This window comes from Mauremys reevesii, linkage group 5, assembly GCF_016161935.1.
Source record: "Mauremys reevesii isolate NIE-2019 linkage group 5, ASM1616193v1, whole genome shotgun sequence".
NCBI classification, from domain to species: Eukaryota; Metazoa; Chordata; order Testudines; family Geoemydidae; genus Mauremys; species Mauremys reevesii.
In genome coordinates this window covers 42,471,788-42,490,984 of record NC_052627.1, presented here as the reverse complement: position 1 = coordinate 42,490,984, position 19,197 = coordinate 42,471,788, and the positions used below count along the sequence as shown (strand labels likewise).

The following is a 19,197-nucleotide window of genomic DNA, read 5'->3' as shown; positions in this document are numbered from 1 at the left end:
GACTCCTTTATTATTTCCATTTGATACTCTGCAGATTTTAAAATTAAAAGGTTTCTGGCCACAAAATGATTTTTCAATTGCCTTGACATTTTTCCAAACATCTAATCAGGAATATGCACTTACGCCTTTCCGTGCCTCTCCTCAATCATGCAGACTGTAACTCTCTTGTATTTTGCAAGCGTCACACATGCTTAGCCAGTGCATTACATAAGTTCTTCAGGACTCCAGCTACAGTAGTTTGCTTCATCTAAATAAGGACCCAATTCTGTCATCCTTACTCATGCTAAGAAGCACTTTTAATGGGTCTATTTCATAGTAAAGTACTACTCATTTGTGTAAGGGATGCAGAATCAGACCCTTAGGATATGCCTACACAGGTGCTGGGAATGTGCTTCCCAGCATGAACAGACAAATGCACTAGCCCTGCTCGAGCTAGCATGTTAAAAAAAAAAGTGTGGCCACAGCAACATGGGCAGCAGCTTGGGCTAAACACCTGAGTATATACCCATAGGGTAAGGCAGGCTTATACTTTGGGGGGAGAAGCAGTGTAGCCCAGGCTGCCAGCCATGCCCCTGTGGCCACACTTATTTTTAGCATGCTAGCGCAAGCAGAGCTAGTGTGTGTGTGTCTGCCCGCCCACCCCAGGAACCATGCTTCCAGTTGCAGTGTAGATATACCCTTAGTATCTCAACCATCTGCACCATTGTAACCTGCTGCATCTAGCTTTACCTGGGACTGTCTCTGCAAGCCATCTGAACTCTGTTCTCTGTTCTGACTGCACATTGTTTGCCAGGTGAAATTCAGAGTATTGTACTGGTTACCATGCACAGAACCCTAAATGGACTAGGCCTAAGTTACCTTAAGGGATAACGAGTTGTTTTTCATTCCTCCCCAGTGCTTTACCTCGATATCACAAGCTAGCTAGTGGGTTTGCACTCTGGAATTTGCTCACTAGGGAAATACACTTACACATAGAACAGATCACTTTTTAGTAAATTGAGCAAGCCTAATTTCTTCCCACCAGATTAAGCTCCTAGTTGGCTGGTCAGATTAAAGGCTATGGCCAAGAGAGTAGAATGATTTTTTGTCTCTTACTAAAATCAGTACGGTTTCATTTTAAACTATGTAAAACCATCCAGGTACCATGGTGTAGGATACCTTAACCGCTTATGTAATAAAAGAAAATCATTACTAACAGTAACATAATACCTCTGTGTTCCATGTTTTAAAATAGCATTGTATTGTAAAGAGAAAGACAATATATCTTGCAAATCGTGGGGGAAATACTGGTACTACTGAAGTCAATGAGAGTTTTGCCACTGACATTAATAGGGCTAGGCTTTTACTTCTCATTTTATTGTTATTTGGACAGTTTTGTCTGGTTTTGGTTTGGAAGATATTTGATAGAACCATAAGCTTGTGCTTGGTGTCCAATCAAAATTGTACCTCAGTCCAGTTTCACTCAAGGTTTGGTCTCAGTTTGGGTGAAACTTGACTCTAGATTTCAGTTTCTGTAAAATCAGGTGAGTTTCTCTTTATTTGGGGTTTCACTGTGAAAGTTGCACTCAGCTTTGGTATGTAGCTGTTTAGGAAAAAAATGCTTTGGAATTCTGAAAGAATGTTTTTTTAAGCAAAGAGTTTTAGGTCATTCTTGCTGCAGACAAGTGGATTTCATCAAGCTGTAGAACTACTTTGATGGTTTGGAGTGTATTTTACTGGGTCACAGATTTGCTACCTGCAACATTTGCTTATGGAACATGTCATCACGTTCCAAACAATAACAATCCTGTCATTTGAGCTCTTTTATCAGGCTCCGCTGTCCTGGTATGCACTGAACCACAAAACTTGTTGTATAGACTGTTAAATTATTACACTGCTAGTGGGATTGGTTGGAGTTACATTTGCCAGATTTCTGAAAGCATTAAGAGAGATATGTAATATATACCTTCATTATTCAATTATCTTTTAAATAGCAATGTATAAATAGTTACAATAAGCTTTATTTTTGTACATATAAATTAAACATATATACACAGTACTCTACTATATATAAATGTTTATAACGTACTATACCTTCAGACAGGTATTAAGGCATAAAGATGGTTAAACAAACATTATTAACATCCAACTAACATAGTTACCCATGCTAGACTGCTCCTCCAACTTTCGAACTGAAAATTCCAGAACATCTAACTAAAATTGTATTTATATTGCATGAAAGCTTCTTTTATATCCTGCAACTGTACAGCTGTTGCTGTGAACTACCAATCTCTATCTCTTAGAACCTTCTTTAACCTGAATAGTCAGCTGAATAGTCTCTTACAACTGCTGTGAGGAAAAACCTCTGACGGAGCAAAATCCTGTTTCTGGTCTGAGAGGAGCAGATGGGATTTCAGGATCCATATAGCAACTGAAAGCGTTTCCTTTTGGAATGCCAATAAAGAAAAAAGTTAAAATAGGGACATTGCTGATCACTTATGGAAGTAGAAATTAAATAAGTATGTTTATCATTGTGGGGGATTTATTATTTTGTGTGGCACTAAATTGCTTTTTGAGGGTTTGGTTGGGGTTTTTTTGTTGTTTTTTTGGCCAAAGATGAAAGAATCATTTGAAAATATGAAATCCCCTGCTTTTCCAGTAAAAATCAGGTTATACAGAGCATTTTACATTGCATCTTAAAGTCATCAAATCTGGGCTTTAGTGGACTCAATATAGGAGCAAATTATACAGATAGAGAGCACTTCTATTGCAAATGTCTTGCTGCCTTTGCCCAAAGTTCTTCTTTGGGGAAGATGGGGATATTATTCCATTCAACCATAACAATTACAATGGGGCATATAGAGAGAGGAACTCTCAGAAAAAGTCAGTCTTTGGTCATTAAGGGGTTTATAGATAATCATCAAGACCTTCAATTTCACCCTGAAGTGAACAGGGAGCCAATGAAGATTTCTGAGCTCAGATGTTAAGTAGCTTGGAGAAAAGGAACAAGACTCTACAAACTGCATGATTATTCAGAATAATCCAAGTCCCTTTGGGATTCTGGAAGCTCACACTGTGTATTTTCAGAGAGCTATTAACAGAGTCACATTCATCAGCATCCTTTTAGGCTACATTAGTTCTTATAAGATAGCATTTTGAAATAACATGTATGATATAACTGGTCAACAGAATTATTTTCAAAGTATTAGTCGCAGTAATTTAATAATACTTTATTCCGGTGTTGCATATATGTGGTTGGCTTTTGCAGGACACTATTGCTAACAAGTCCTCTAACTGTACATTTCCAAAATACAGAATATGATTGTGGTTCTACTATGGGGCATAGAACACTTGCTGGCTTTCAGCTATAACTCCGTGGTCTCAGATATATTGTTTTGCCTGGCTGTCAGTCCGGACAATGTTTCTTTCTGTCTATCATAGTAATACTTTGTTTATTCTTTCTTTCTCCTAATTGTACTAAGTGAACATATTATTTTATTTGATTTGAGTAATTCAAATCTTATGAGAATTAATGTATTTGCTCATTGGCATTGGAGTTGGAGACGCTAATCTTCCATTAATGCATTTTTAAAATTCAGTAGGGCTGGATGCAGATCATTATTGTCATGTTTAGCTCTTTCTAAACTGTGCCCACCAGCACTGTCTCTGTTTGCACATAGATTTTACAAACACCCATTACCTAACAAGTGTTAATACATAAAAATTGACTCACCCATACCAGCCATCATGAATACAAATCATGTCAGACTCTTCTTGCCATAATAGGCAAATGCTTGATGAAACAGGAGCCAGGGTAAATGTTACAAACCCAGAGTAACCCCATTGCTGTTACTGGCATCCAATAGTAATGTCAGGAGATCACCGTTAAGTAATCTATGCTGGTTTAATCTAGAATATTCAGGGGAAAATGTGCGATTAGGAGGCAATCTTTATTTTAAGAAACTTTTCAGGGACCACCTTAGAGATCTGTACAATATTTTGTAAGGGTTCTATGCAATTTGAGAGGTATATCTGGCCCCTATCTTACCCCTAGCTTCTAAACGCACCTTTTCCTACCTTTTCCTAGCCTTTTCCTACAACCCTGAAGATGAGAAACTGATTAGTAGTTCATACTGAGGCAGAGGCAATAGTTGAGGTTGACAGATTGATCATTTTAATTTAGATAAATGTAATCAATCCCTCCATACTCCTAAAATGTTTAAAATACCAAGCAAACCCAAATTAATCTGTTAACACAGAAAAACAATCCACAACAGCTAACTATATTTCCAAGATTTTCACATTTTTTTTCTGCTAACTTTTTTCAGTGATTGGCCAAATTCCATATACTTTGTGTCTGAAACCCTGATTTTGGGCACCAGCTTCTGTCCTTTTCTTCAGGTGTAGCTAGTTTGTAGTAGCATTGTAAAACCCACTGGCATGAAAGACTGACCACAGCTCTCATGTTCCATAGTTTTGCTGGAATTTGCTTGACTTGTTTAATGACAGTGGAATACTTTTGTGGCCGTGGCAGTTTTACAGAACGGCAGCAGTTTGTGTTGGGCATGGGAAGTGATCCAACAATGACCATTTTATGATATAAGGATGGCTGGTGTTTGTGGAAAAACGTCCCTAGATGTGGTCTAACTGGGACCTGCTCCTGGATGACAGCATGTACCATAAATCTGGCCAGACAAACTTTACTGTGGAGTAAAATAATATTCTCATATTATAGCTCACACAATAATTGCTTTGCATTAACTTCATGGCTCTTCTATATTTGAGCACCAGTTTGTGGTAGAAAGAGTATGCTAAGGCCAATTAATCCAGAGCTTGGTTTTTATGTTGACTTTTTATCTAGTGACTGGACTGAGTTTTGATCCTGTGGGTCAAATTCTGCTGTCAGTGACATTGATGTAAAACTGGAGTAACTCCACTGAAGACAGTGGGGCCAGCGATTGGGCACAATGTACCCTAAAGCAGGTTCAAACTGACACCCACATTTTAAAGTGTAGCATGACAAGACATGTACACAAACAAGTCATCTTATTGTCCTCAGGGTCCTAGTCAGGAACTTCCAGTATATTGCTTTGAAAAAAATATGACTCAGGGTTAGAGTCCCTTTCCAAAACAACAAAGTGCACCTCAGTATCTCACCGAGGAGAGGCAAATCTGCTACGGTGAAAAGGCACATTATAAAACCATTTATTACCTTTTAAAAATCTATGCCTGAAGTGTTAAATATTGGGGTAGAAAGATGAAGCCAGCCGCAAGAATCTATTAGCTCCTTCAGCGTAAGTGGGAGTAGTTTTACAGTGCATGTTTGTCAGTCTGTGATTTGTATTACCGTTCTGGTACAGGCGAATGGTTGGTGCCCTTGAAGCAATTTTCCTTAATAAAACCCAGAGAGCAGAGCGGTGCATCTTTTGAAGTTGCTCCTGAACATGTAATATTTAGCTTGTGAAGCAAGAGTGAGGAAATGAGCACGATAAGGGCTCATTTAGTAACAGCCCTAAATTGATTATTTCCTTCCTTATGTAAACTTATCAGTCAGCCCTTTGGGCTCACTTCCGAAGCCCAGCTCAGCATAAAAGCCTTATCACAAGGAAGCGGAATGCAAAAGCCAGACAGTTTTTGATAAGGCACGTATTATAGTTACAGTCTGTTTTGTTCTCTCTCTTTATATAATGCAGTTCCACTAAAATAGGGAAATACTAGAATTCTTCTCTCTCCTCTACTTATGTATATTTATGAATTCCGGTAGTTACATTCAGCACCAACCATCTGTATTTGGTCTGTGTTTCTCAGAATATTCTTAACTAAAAGAGACATCCAAATACATAGAATACTTATGTACCCATTTTTATAAGGTGGGTTCCTAAGGTTAGGTGCCAAATATGTATTTATGCACCTAAATGCTGGTTTTAAATAGCTAAATGTGTGAGTAGATGCCTAACTTTAGGCACACAAGTTTGAGAATAAAGTTTAATAATAATACTGCACATTGCACTTATGGTATATATAGTGTTCCATCCAGGGATCTCAAAGCATTTTAAAAACAGTGCATTAGTTAATTAATGTTCACAACAACTCTGTGAAGAAGGTAAGCATTATTACCTAAGGGAGTAAGAGCAGTTAAGTGAGTTGCCCAAGTTCAAAGAGAGCACAACTCAGAACTGAGTACAGCCCAGATCTCCCAACGCCCAGACAACCATAAAATCACAGGACTGGAAGGGACCTTGAAAGGTCATCTATTCTGTTCTCCCCCTTCCCCCCCCCCCCCCCAATTAACTAATTTCTTAGCTTTAAAAAGTTTTCATGATCAACTTATAATACATACTAGGACTTCTAAAATTCTTCACAATTTGGTTCTGTTCAAAACCCAATTGTGTCCATGACACAGCTTTGGTCATGCCCCCTGTTGGCCACTCATCAGATTTCTATGAAAGACTCCAGCCTCTGGCTGCCTGGATGTTTTAAACCTCCCTGGGTCTCACAGGCTGCAGCACTGTTTCTTCCCCCCTTGGCTTCTCTGGCACATTTCCTGGGAACTGACTCTCAGTCTGTTACACTTGCATGGAAATGGAGCCCCTCAGCCCACTTGCCTACATCCCCAATTGACTCCAATGTATCCCATATCACTAAAGATGTAAGCTTTGTGAGTTACAGTTTAACTCTCAGGAGACATGTGGTAGGTGTAGTAAATAACACATACAGACCTTTTGCCCAGAGTTCTACAACACTGTGGTTCTTTACTCAGAAACCTGAGGCATAGATAGATCCACACAACCCTCATAAATCCTACATGCATTTTCCCTCATTCTAGCTCACCCTTCCCTGGGGAAATCATTTGTGTTTGGATAGTCAGGGTCTCACCTCATTCGGCTCCTGCAGCAACTTCCCCCATCTTACGCTGGTCAAAAAATGACACAGAGCAGCATCTTCCTGTTAGAACTGTCCAGTCCCTTCTGTCAGCTGTCTTCCTGCTCAGCCTCAACAGATGACCACAGAGTCCTAATAGGTGACTTTGGTACTAGGCTCCTATGGATAATGATACATACAGAAAGTTCATAATCTCAAAGCAGAATTAATAAATTGCACAGAAAGATGCTACAAATCATCACAGTCCATGATCCATAGTAGAAGATTGGCATGTTTTCAAATAAAGCTGAATGGAATTTTTGTTTCCCTGAAGAAATTTCAACTTTTCATAAAAAAAACAAAACAAACAAAAAACCACCCCAAAGCTAAAAAACAAACAAAAAAACTTGGCTGAAATTTCTGAAAAAGAAACACCAAACACCCAGAAATTAGACTTTTTTTTTTTAGGAAAAAAAGACACTTTAGGCAAAACAATTCAATTTGTCAAATTCAGTTTTTCCATGTTTCATTTTCAGTGTTTCAACAGAAAATTTTCAACCACCCTTGTTTTCAAACTTAGTCGCATTTCATTATCTTCTCCTTTATGTTATACAGTATTGCCATTAACCTTATACTTTCAATACCAACTGAATTATTTTTAAGTTGAAAAAAGTCCTAAAAGATGTAATCACCAGGAAAGGACAAAATATTTATTTCTTCAATCCCATGTATTATTCTACAAGGTTGTTAAATGTGTATATGGGGCCACTAGGAATATCAATGCGGCGTCCTGGGCATTGATGCCTTCTGTATGTTAATAAAGCCCAGAGCTATGTCTCTATTACTTCTAACCCAGCTAGTGCAGTCTAGTAGCTTCTCTAATGTTTGGCCTAGGCTGAATCCAAGTAAGGCTGAGGTGGTGCTGATGAGTTAGGTAAACATAACAGCAAGGATTATATCTGCCCCTTTGACTGAGAAAGTGTGTCTGCTATGTCACTTGAGTTCACAATTTATGGATCAAGTTAAGTCCTCAGCTGCTGCTCATTGGACAGGCGGTGGAAGCAGCAGCAGCCAAGACCACTTTCTTTTTTCTGGTTGTGTCTTGCCAGGCAATTGTGACCTTTTTTGGTCACATGTGGAATGCAACTGCATGACTCACTGCTTTGTCACCTCAAGGATAGACTACTGCTGTGTAGTCCACACATGGAGCTACATTTCAGATTCATGCAGAAACTCGGGCTACTGCAGAATGCAACAAGTTGCATGTTAAGTGGTTGTTTCCAGAACAACCACATGATCACCAGTGCTCCATGATCTAAGACATGTGCTGTTTCCTGATGGAGCACAAGACGTTGGGTGTTGACTATAAGGCCCTATCTATATGGCCTGAGACCTTCCTTTTTGTTAAGCTATCTCTGTCCCGGTGCAATACTGTAGTCCCATTTGTGATCCAAAGACATACTCATACAGGAGCTCACTAGTTTGAAAAGGAGAGAAGCTGGCAGAGGGATCTTACCCTTGAAATTTATTCCTTTCTTTAGTCCAAAATAGCTTGAATTTATTGAACAGCAGGGCACTCTTCATGGTTCACCTATTCTGTTGTGAGTGGCCCCAAAACTACTGTTATACAATATAGCTTAACTCCCGTTCCAGGGCTCTTGGAGCCAGAGATTTGATTCAAGCACATCTCTAATTTACAAGGAGGCAAGTATCAGAATTCTGGTTATTTATAGAACAAACCACTTCCCCAAATATATATAATCGTTTAACATCTATATCATACAGTAGCTTAATTAGTTCATCAAGAGCCTGATCCAAAGCCTTAGGGTCATTCGGAGTCTAATAGCCTACTATGCAATGAAAATACAAAAGGATACTCCACTGAACTGGATATTATTGAATGCAAGAGATAATGCATCTGCATTTAATAGTTAATTTTAAGGCAAAAAAGTTTAATGTCTCTCTCCCTTCCCGCTATGGTCTATAAAACCTCTAAAGCTTAGCCCAGCTTTGATCCAATTCCCTTTACCTAAAGTGGATGCTATCTAAAGAGTTTCCTGTGTAACATGCAAATTAAATGGGCATCTTACTTCAGCAAACAATCTCATACATCTTTTAAAAATTGAAGTTGATTTAGAAAAAAGGCAGTAGATCTGTCTGACAACTAACATGCACTAAAAAGGGGAAACTCCTTCCTCCTATACAGCATGTGAGGTAAGATGAGAAGCTCACTGGAGCAACATAGTGATGAGTAACCAATTGTTCTGTGTGAGACATCCTTTGGTACTGGGTCCCCACAGTTTATAAATCATTGACAGGCTTGTTATGCAAATAGTCACTTTAGTACACTCTGTTCATCTTTCCAGTGAAAAAGTCTGTGTTGTTGTGGAAGTAATAACCATACAGTTGTTTCAGGCAATTAGAATCATCTTCAAATCTAGAAATATAGTCCCTTTCAGACTTAGGTGCCTAAAGTTAGGTACCAAAATAAGTGGCCTATTTTTCCAGAGCACCCATCGGAGTTTTGGGCCTCACAAATAGGCCACTTATTTAAGTCTCCAACTATGGTTTTGGGAATCTAACTTTAGGCACTTAAGCTCCAGTAAGTTAAGGCTATGTGGATCCTTAGCATTTGCTACTCAGACAATCATCTGGAGTATGAGGAGAATAACTCTTGGGGACAGGGGCATTACAATTGTCTTCTTATTTGGCAGACAGCCTGATGAAAGGACATCAGTTTTATAGGAACCATATGTCTCTTTCCAGTAGCTGTTCTTTCAGAAAAGGCAAGGTAAAGGTAGCAGCAACCTGGAAAATAAAGGAATCAGCAAAAGTTAAAAAGGTGCAGTGTCATGTGTAAGCAGAAAATAAAGTCTATGCAGAAAATATCATCAGACTGATGTTTTATGACACAAATTCTCTCTACCAGAAGCAGCTGTAGCCATTTTGCTGTCCAGGAAAGAAAACATCCCCACCTCACCCCCAGCTGTGAGCCACACAGCCAGCCAATCATCAAATCAACCATCACACTGTTATCTTTAGATGCTAGCCCAATCAGACTAGCATGTGCACATCTACCTGCATTAGAAATCGACCTCACAGCTTGAGAGCTACATTGGCAATTGCTTGAGAGCTACATTGGGAGCTATGGTCACCTAAGTTCTATTCCGCCTTACACTGGGAAAGTTATTTTAGTCTCTCTGACTCTCTCTGCAAAAGATGGTTATTAATACTTACTTACCTTTGTCACAAGGGTAGTGTGAGAATTATGTAGCTGACATCTCTGATTGAAGATGGAAAGCACTTACTTATTAGTTATTACCAATACAAAGCTTACTGTCAGATGAGGAACATTTAATGTAAGTTACAATCCGGCTAAAAAAAACAGGCCATTTGCCAAAAATTGCCATATGTCATCAATTCATAGATAACTGTGAGGTAGGGTGGTTGGCCTCTCTGAGCTTTTAGCTTTTATTAATATTATATTTATATTGAAGGTTTTTTACTCTGGCAATGTGGACTTTGCTCTTACAGTATTTTTACTGTAAACAGAAATGTACACCGGGCTAGTGAAATGGAACACTATGTATGTTTGTAACCCCTTGGGAATACAAAATTCAGTCAGATGGTGATTGACTTAAATGGAGTACTTTGGGTTACACTAATGTAAATGAGATCAGAATGTGGCTCTAAATCTTTGCTAAATTGCTGATTTACAGTCCAAAAGTGATTTAATTCCACCTATGAATTGCTAAGCAGTCTCCTACTAGCTTACTATTAAAGTTTGACCAAAAGGACACAAGCATCAGTCCCATAAGCTACACTATGGCAAACACAATCATTCTCCTGTCTTTTATGGAAAACTAATTTTCATTCCTCTCTTTTCTATATCTAGTCCATGATTTTATTCCTTTCTCCTCCTCCTCCTCACCCATCTCAAGGTCTTTCCCCATCTATCTTTTCCTTCATCTTTCTTTCCCATTCACTGCTATTGGATTAAAGCTGAAATGCTAATAAGCATGATGCTTTCAGCATAACCTTCAAAGACCACAGGATACAATCTGCTGTCACAGTTCCAAGAGCCAGCAGAACCTTCCAGTAAGAACCAAGGGGCCCCACACAAATGATAGAATGGCAGAAATAAGGCTGGGTATGATCCCAATGGGAAGCTTTCCTTAGTTCTGATTTTTCAAAAAACATTGTTATTGATTCATGTAATACCAAAGTCTGCCTAAGATGGCGATAAAGAAACCTGACTAATTCCACATAACAAGGCTCTCCATAAAATTACAATATAAAATTATTTACTTATGCTCATTCATTGTAGAAATAAAGGACTTCTCTATCATTATCTATTAAACTGGCACCTTTCACTATCACGAGGGGAAAAAAAGAGAGAGAGAAAAGAGTCAGCAAAATGTATGTGAAGAAGCATGTAAGGAATGGTGTCCCTAGCCTCTGTTTGTCAGAGGATGGAGATGGATGGCAGGAGAGAGATCACTTGATCATTGCCTGTTAGGTTCACTCCCTCTGGGGCACCTGGCATTAGCCACTGTCGGTAGACAGATACTGGGCTAGATGGACCTTTGGTCTGACCCGGTACAGCCGTTCTTATGTTCTAAGTTTACAGTTCCATCACAAAACTGGTATCCAAGGAAAATATCAATATTTGTACTCAGTTTAAACGTCAAAGGGCCCTTCCAAAGCCATTTTCTTGTATTCTTACTTTTACCAACAGTACTTGGAAATCTGTGAAGTCTGCAGTACTAAATAAAGCATCTGACTTTTCTGCATGAACTCTACACTTCAGAAGGTCACTGCAGCTAAGCTCATAAAGACTGCATTCAAACTTTTTCTATCAAAGTACATAATTACAGCTGTAAGGGGTTATTTAGGTAGATCACTCATGGAGTGGCAGGAAATTGTTCACAGCATGGTCCACATTTCTCCTTATTATCACTATTTTCATTCATAGCAATGCTTTAATAATCAACAAAGGAAGAAGCTACCACAAACATTGGACTATTTTGTCTAGTATCCTGGCTCCAAGCCTTGGTTTTCTGTCACTAACCGATATGGTAACATTAACAAAAGTAATAATGAGAATAATAATACCATAAACAATATCCAGCAGGAGGGGGAAAAACATATCTTCTGTAATCTCTCCTTGCCTATTCTTTCTGTGTTTTCTCCTCTATTACAACATGACTGCTTATCTGCTTTTCTCTCTAAGTTACATACTGAATTATGTTTATCCCTTAATAATCTTTTCAAAGGTTCTGTTGATACTATAAGCTACAGAGCACAAAGTTCTAGTTATATTAGGAAATTAAACAAAGGTGCCCATTGGTATAATTGCCTTCTACATAGTGTGTTATGTTTGTGGGTGTGTAATAGCAAAGAACCAACTGTTTGGTTTCTTGGTACCATTTATTGCTTCCACCGACTTCTCTCATTTTACACCTCCACACCTGACGATCTCTCTCATCTCTGCCTCCTTTCTTCTAAGATCAGTGGTTCTCAAACTTCATTGCACTGCGACCCCCTTCTGACACAACCCCAGGACAGGGAACCAAAGCCTGAGCCCACTCAAGCCCAGCTGCCCTAGGTCGGGGTGGGAGCAGGACTAAAGCCTGAGCTCCACTGCTCTGGGTGGAGGGACCAAAGCCAAAGCCCAAAAGCTTCAGCCCCAGGCAGGGGCCTTGTGACTTGAGCCCCACCACTAAGGGATGAAGTCCTCGGGCTTTGGACCCAGACGGTGAGACTTAGGTTTCAGCTCTGGCCATGGGCAATGAGGCTCGATCTTCGGCCCTGGATGGTGGGGCTTGGGCTTCAGCCTCTGGCCCTGGCAAGTCTAACACCAGCCCTGGTGACCCCATTAAAATGGGATCGCAAAACACTTTGGGGTCCCGATCCACAGTTTGAGAACCGCTCACTGAGACAGACAAGCTGGTTGAGATAATATCTTTATTGGATCAACTTCTGTTGGGGAGCTCTGTCTAAGCTCAAAAGCTTGTCTCTTCCCCCCGCCCCTCAACAGAAGCTGGTCCAATAAAAGAGGTTACCTCACCCACCTCTCTAATATCCTGGGACTAACATAGCTACAACACTCCTTTCTTGGTGCCATTCTCCCCATTCAGCCTCCTGCTGCTTTGCCTCTCACTTCTCCTCCCCTGCACCTACTCTCTTGCCAATTACCCTTGACTGTTTCCCAGTATTTTCCCCCAACCCAGTAAAACTGTCGGTACCCCTTTAGATTGTGTGTGAGACTTATCAGGATTTGGCAAACAGATATATCAAGTATGTTCAAGAATGCCTTGGATTCAGCATCCAAGCGAGCAAGGAGCCATCCAGTCAGCCCTAATCAAATGCACACAACCAAGTCAAATAAAAACCACTCCCTCTCCTATGCTCTGAACTGCTGTATATTGTTCTGCATTTACTGTTCACCCAGGTTTTGGTCCTGAAAACCTATGGTCAATGCAACACAGCCTCCATCTGAATCTGTGAAATAGCCATAGTTTTCTATTGAACTTATTTCATGCATAGAAATGTGTAACTTATTTTTTTTAATCTAATTTAAACATTAAACATTTATGCATTTGTTAAATTACAAAACCTGCAAGTTTAGAACAGTTGGCTTTATAGGGAAATAGAGCCCACAAGAAGTTAACAATCATGTTTTAAGGATCAGCCTTCTCTTCTAATAAATGGGGAGTAACTCATGAAAAAGCATCTTGCCTGTGTAAGTTGTTCCTTTTGCAAAACCAGCAAAATGCATCTGTGTACAGCAAAATGAAACATTCACTTTTCTAAATCTGTTGTTCTCAACACACTATCAAGTGAGCATTTCCTAGGGTTCGCCAGGAGTTCTATGGTGGCTATTATAAAGGAACATTTTGATGTTTGAATTAGCCACCAAATTGTAACAGTGATTATGCCATTTCCTGACTGCTGCTGAATGATAAAGATGAACATTGGAAGACACCATCAGTTTCATGAGGAGCATGCCATTACCGTTCTTTTCTGCCCCACTTTGGCTACTCACTATATTGCTTATTCATATCATTTTAACACACATACAATAGATGGATAATGCCAAATTTAGAGGGAGCCCTTATGATTTTTGTTGCTGCAAACTCACCTCTATTTCTGATTCAGAAGATACTTCCTAAGCAGTTTGGGAAAGCACTCAGGAGACAACCATGAGACAATGTAAAGTTCAAAGCAATTTACAGGGATCGCTATAAAAAGTCAACATCTGCTTACAATTACCATGCAGTGGGATTCCTGTGGCCGCTGTATTTACCACAGTAGTATATTCAATTCCATCAGTGGTACATTCCTCCAATATGGCTCTATACTGCCACTGTATTTCCACAGTATTCCACAGTACAGAACAGTAAAAACCTGTAGCATGGCAACTGCTATGTGCTTTTAGTGGGCAACAATAAGTAAGTAATCACAGAACACAAGAAACTGAAGATTTATTTATGCCAAATACCCAAACGGAAACCACTTCATTTGAAACAAAGTGTTCCATAATAAAACCAAATTAAGCATAAATAGTGTAATTTATTCTTACATAAACAACAGAGTTGCCAGATTCAGAATGATACACCAGTTTGACAATTTGCCTGGCTTAATACCCAGAAATTCTGTATAATAAAATAAATAAGATGAGCAAATCTGGCAGGATTTATTTGGTCCTGCAATCAGCGCAGGGAGCTGGACTTGGTGACTTCTCCAGGTCCCTTCCAGTCCTACATTTCTATTATTTTCTTTAAGAACGAACATACCAGCATTGTGATGCCTTTTACAAGGCCTATATATCACTCAAGTCACTGAAATAGGGCTTACATGATTGATAGGCCCGCTGCTCCTATGTACAGGATTGATTTTTTTATTTTTTTCCACATTTGCCCATGTGCATCTTACTGGCTATTTGCATGTGGAAATATCCAATTTTTGTCACAGCTTTCTGTAACTGCACGTGCAGTGGCACATAGGTTTTTTTAAAAATCAGGATTAAAAGTCTTATTCCATTATAAATGTCCAAGATGGTAAAAATCTTTCTTATGGGTGTGAAATGAATTTCAATATATCAGTTCTATCTATTGTGCATTTTATAATTTGTTGAATGCAACAAATACAGTAAACAGTTTTGCTTTACAGGATTCTACTATGATTAGCTGACATCAAGGCCACAGATTTATTTGCATTTAAAATATGGAGTCAGACTTAAGTTGTTACTATGCTAAGCTTCTCCACTGAAATCCAGTTCAGACTATAATGCCTATTAAAGTTTTATTTTAGAAGTATTTTCCCACTGCTCCCGAATGACAAAAGAGAAGGCTGCATAAAAAACAGTGGTGCATTCTTCTCTTGCTCTATATTTAGTGCGTGTTATGGCATGACCTTGTACTTTCACTGTTCTCTCTTTATTCTGTAAATAATAGGTAATTATACATTGTACAGAGCTATAATCATTGTTAATTTAGCATTTTCAAAGGGTATTTGGAAGGTTGAACTATGTGCAAAATTTATTTAGCATTACACAATTTTATTTAATTACATGTCTCTAGAATCACCAATGCATGGAAAAAGCCTTCATTTCCTTAGGCAAATAAAATATGCAAAAGCACCATCTTTCTGTTTCCAAAGTCTGGTATAAGACAGATTCCTTTCCCAGCTGTGTTTCACCAATGCATGCTGAAAGTGCCTCTCTTTTCTTTCCCTGGCTAGCATATATAACTCCGATCTCCAATACAGTGGCTCTTGATTTTTTTGTCTAAAGGTCACAAAGTGGGCAAAAAATACTCCAACACCCAAATCCCACAATCCTTTGTGACCACATAATAAGACTGTGGAATTTTCGTTATGGGTCAGGTCTTCAGACAGTTGTGGGGAGGGTCTTATAAGATGCAGGGGTGTTGGCGCTCCTGTAAGTTGACTGAAGGTGCCTCCCTCTGCCCTCACAGTGCTTAGTTGTCAGGCCATGACTCTTCAAGATATTGAGAAGCAGAATCCTGCCCTGTAGTTGAACACTATGTGCTGTGTAGGGAAGGGCCTCATAGGGTTGCCAATCCTTCAGGATTGTTCTGGGGTCTCTAGGAATTAAAGATTAATCTTTCATTAAAGATTATGTTGTGTGATGAAACCTCCAGGAATACATCCAATGAAAATCGGCAACCCTCCTCATGCTCTGAGGAGCAGTGCTAGTATTGTGGTGAATGGGAAGTAGCACAGCAGGCTAGAAGATGCAACCATATCAGCAGGGAGGGAATGTGGAGCAAGCTGCTGGGTCCCTTTGTATATTCTAATTCCCTGCAATAGCGTTGGTATTTATTCTCTCTCTTGCTTTACAGAATGCCGGAAAAAAGTACTGTTACAGTCCCTCTAATTAGCTACTTCTAAATAAACTGGGTCAATTTATATTAAGAGGACTAAGCTGACTTGGAAGTATTCACATTCATTTATGGTTTAGATCCAGCTCTCAAAGTGTAGTTCCAGACAACCAAACCCAAAACCAAACCCACACCAGCTGTTTTCAGAAAGCAACATTTCGTATCAGTCAGTAGCATTCATTAGAATACATTAGGACATAGAAGGAATGCCACAAGCCAAATAAGTTTCTGCGTTCCCAGGAGATTTGTTTCAGTTTCTAATCAAATGAGTTCTGAGCCTTAATTCAAGCAGACTTTTTCCTAGAAACTGTCAGGAAAAAGCTCCCCGCCCCACCCCAAAGCAATTACTGTAAATATAAATGACTAAAAACTCAGTGTATTAACAACAACTGTAAATCCTTTTCTTCTGCTCTTGATCATAAACATGGAAGCTCTTCAAGCTAATGCTCTCCCCGTTTTACTACATATGAAATATTAAGACCATCTGACCTACCATGCCTGTTTTTTTTATATTCTTAAAGGTCATGATGACCCTTTCAGGTGCTGTAAATAAGTCTGAGATGCTTTTCTGTCTTTTGAAAAGATTCATGAGACTTTTGACAGCTTACCTTGTGCTCTAGGTCTTTTTAAGGTACCTTGCATATAGCAGCAAAGGAATGAATTGATGTTCACCTGTTATTACTCATGTTTATTTCAACACCACTTGAAAGAAATTTGCCCAATTTGGATTGTGATGACTTGCCATATTATCATCAACAGAGAAACCAACTACGTAAGCAATAGTGACTTTGACCATTGCTCTACTGCTTTAAATGTTAAACATGTGATGACATGGCGTGCTTAAGTGTTGAAAAGAGAGTTCCCTCGTGATAATGTAAAGTGACATCATGCAAAGAGTACCTATTTTCAGCTCAGAAAATCATTAGTTTATATAATGGTCTTCCCAGATAAAACAGCAGAGATAACTGGAATGGTATGAATATTACGCTGTCAAGCAATTAAAAAAATTAATTGCAATTAATCACACTGTTAAACAATAATAGAGTACCATTTATTTAAATATTTTGGGATGTTTTCTACATTCTCAAATATATTGATTTCAATTACAACACAGAATACAAAGTGTACAGTGCTCACTTTATATTATTTTTATTACAAATATTTTCACTGTAAAAACAAAGGAAATAGTATTTTTAATTCACCTCATACAAATACTGTAGTGCAATCTCCTTATCATGAAAGTTGAACTTACTAATATAGAATTATGTACAAAAATTATTCAAAAAATTAAACAGTGTAAAACTTTAAGGCCTACAAGCCCACTCAGTCCTACTTCTTGTTCAGCCAATCGCTCAGACAAACAAGTTTGTTTACATTTGCAGGAGATAATGCTGCCGGCTTCTTGTTTACAATGTCACCTGAAAGTGAGAGCAGGCATTTGCACAGCATTGTTGTAGCCAGCATGCACCACACCTTGTTCCTCTCAGATTTCGGATGGCACTTCAGATTCTTAAACCTTACTTAAACTTACTGTTTCCTGTGATCCCAGACAGCAACATAGCAACCAAGGAATCCAAGGAATTTACACATTAAGTTCATTATTTAGTGCTCACTCATGTGACTTGTGTGTTCTGACACAGCTTTTCAAAATCTGGCGGCATGGTAGAAATTGCACATCTAATCTCTATTGTGACACCAACAGTAGATTGATACTGATACTTGATGGGCATAAGTGTGCTGAATCCAGCTTCACACAAGTACACACTCATGAACAGCACCATCAGTTTTAAGGTACGTGTGTTCTTAACAGTGAACCAGAACTCCAGGAGAGAAAATTGGGCATATGATGTTCCTTGCAAGAATCGAAAGCATGGAATTTCAATGAACTATTAGATTTCAGTTGTTGGCAAACCCACTGCATCAGGCTTGCACTAAAAGAGGTTTTGCACCTAGTCACACTTTGTCATGTCCAAGTTGGGGGAAAAGGATGCAAACTGTTCCTCCATCTGGCTGAACTGCTCAGCCACCATCTGTGTGGGAAGCTGAATAATTTCATTGGCAGCCACGAAAACCAAGGGAAGGATTAATAATTTAACTTCAATACATTATTCTTCCAGAAAACAATTTTCTCCATGGCTCCTGTGATTCATTCACTGAAGGATGTGGGTGTTCTTTCCTTGCAGACCTGTATTCAAGTCATTCAGTTCCCAAGATATGTCTGAGAAATGGCACATCTTCCTTTGATCGCATAGAAAAATCAACAAATTCACTCTTTTTGCAGTTCACTCCATAGACACACAGCTCATGTCTCAGTTCAAAAAATCATCCCAGCACTTTTCCTCTCAAGGGCCAATGAACTTCAGTATGGAACAACAACATATCATGACTGGACCCCATGTTTTCACACAGTTTTGCAAACAAAGAGGCCTGAAGAGGCCGGGTCTTTCTGTAGTTTAAAGTTTATGTAGTTTACAGTAGACTTATGTAGCTTGCTGCAAAACTTCACCTAGCTCTGGACTCAGAGCTTAAATGCCGGTTGTTCTCTGTGAATCATGCAGTGTGTCCACACAGCAAATGGAGCAACTTTCTTTACTGAGGCATGCAGAGCTGCTTTGTGGCCTGTCAGACAGAGTTCCAGCCATGCAAAAGCCCACCATGTGATCATCCAAATATTTTTGTCTCGCATGTAGCACATTTTTTGTGCTGTCTTGTGTCCAGGAAGAGGGAGACGGTTGAATATCTTTGAGAATTGCACCCTCCCTATATATTTCACAAAAGCCAAAAAATGTGCATCATGACCCTCAATGCTCACATCAGCTTGAAGTGCAACAGTATTTGTGTTTTCCATATGCTCTACCAGTGTATTTCTTGATTTGCTGCTGTCTCCTCACTCCTGTGCTTCACTGTGTTGTTGGACAGTGGAATGGCTTTGAGTTTACCTCAGTTTCCC

General features: G+C 39.1%; 1 long non-coding RNA gene across 1 annotated transcript in view; it reads left to right on the top strand.

The window, feature by feature from the left end:
• Window positions 1-19,197, top strand: part of LOC120405760 — a 192,608-nt gene that overhangs the window by 133,333 nt on the left and 40,078 nt on the right. The window lies entirely within an intron of this gene.